Source organism: Nematolebias whitei, chromosome 2 (genome assembly GCF_014905685.2).
Source record: "Nematolebias whitei isolate Nwh7 chromosome 2, NemWhi1, whole genome shotgun sequence".
Lineage (NCBI taxonomy): Eukaryota > Metazoa > Chordata > Actinopteri > Cyprinodontiformes > Rivulidae > Nematolebias > Nematolebias whitei.
The window spans coordinates 50640053-50641944 of NC_056499.1; positions in this window are offsets into that span (position 1 = coordinate 50640053).

Sequence of the window (1892 nt, forward strand, 5' to 3'; positions counted from 1 at the left end):
GCTGCAGCATTTTGGACCAGTTGTAGACGAGCAATGGAGGACTGACTATATATATTCAATATAGTTGAATCCATGTTTTAGACCCCTTTTTTAATTCAGATAAACTTATTTTTCTTGAAGTTAAATACACTCACCTGTGTTGGTACCTTTATTTTCACAAGTAGCTTCATCTTCCTGCTGTGAGTGTCAGAATAAAAAGTGTTTCTGCTGAATGTTTTCATGTTCTTTGCTGTTTTAACACTTTTTCTGCTTTCTTTTGACAAACTGTGCTCCCCTGCAGTTGATCAAATCACACCCTAGATGGCAGCAGAGCGTCACACCTGATCATTTCTCTACTTCCTGGTGGTTCTGCAGCTTTCTGCCAGGCTGCCTAATGTTTTCACTGCCAACATGTTGTTTGTTTGTTTGTTGCATCATGTTATTCTTCTGAGAACATTTATTTAACAGGGATTGGAGCTCCAGAAATCAGAACACTGTTGTAAAACAGAGAGATATAATTTCAGACTTTATATTAAGATTCAGATATTTTTTGTTGCCATTCGCACCACATGTGGTACTTGTGGTGGAACGAAATTATGTACATAGGGTCCCAGTTACATCCAACAATAAAATGTAAAAGAAAAATGGTAATAAGCTCTAAGATATGAACTGAGTAGGGGCCAAGATAGTGTAGGAGAAGGGCAGCCAACCCATGATCCGAAAGCCCAGGGCTCGATCCCCAGTCATTGCACATCTTGTCGTGTCTCTGAGCAGGACACCCAATCACCAATTGCTCCTCGGGCACTTACATAGCTGCCCACTGCTCCACCTGGGTGTATCCCAGGTGCGATGGATTAAATGCAGAGAGCAAATGTTTTATTTGTATGGGAACATACAGTGATGACAACACATAGCACTTTTTTTTTTTTTTCCCTTGTCCTGTCCGGCATTGTGACACTTAGAATTATTGTCTGAGTGTCAAAGTGATGCCCAACAGATTTACTTTCACAAGCAGAGCATTATGGCTGGCCTTAATGCTCCACTTGATATATAAAGTAAATTTTATTAGAATATGCTTTGGGTTTGTTTCAGATGTAATGGACACGGGGACGGAAAACAAAGAAGATAACAAAGCAGAAAAGTGAGAGAAGAGTTCAAATGTAAAGAAGGAGATAGGAATAGAAAAGAGAGAGAGGTATAAAGAGAACACAAATCAACATCATTGAAGTCTGACTGTAGACCTGCGGAAAGAGAAAAATAAACAAAAAAACCTTGACAAAACCAAGAAACCACAACAAACAACTTATATAATGATAGTTATAACATCATTAGAAAGTATTTTATACATTACATGGTAATACAATATATATTTAGTGGCCACCACAACCCAACTGAGTGTGTATCTGATAAACACCTGAATCTAAACACCTGTGTGAGCATGCTTGTCACTATAAGGTTTCTCAATAAAAATGTTCAATAGTGGATGTGGGGACCCACAGACCCGTCCCCACAGGGCATGATGGTAACACAGGGAAGACCAGAACCACAGACACACAGCGGCCCCCAAACCCGGAACTCCGGGAGTCCCCCAACAGGAACTACAAAGTATTAACACTACAAAGTAGTCCGCTACAAAGACGCTACAAAGTATTAAAGCAAGGGGGCCAAATAATATTGCACGCCCCACTTTTCAGTTTTTTATTGGTTAAAAAAGTTTGACACATCCAATAAATTTTATTCCACTTCATGATTGTGTCCCACTTGTTGTTGATTCTTCACAAAAATTTGAAATTTTATATATTTATGTTTTAAGCCTGAAATGTGGCAAAAGGTTGAAAATTTCAAGGGGTCGAATACTTTTGCAAGGCTATCTCTCTCTCTCTCTCTCTCTCTCTCTCTCTCTCTCTCTCTCT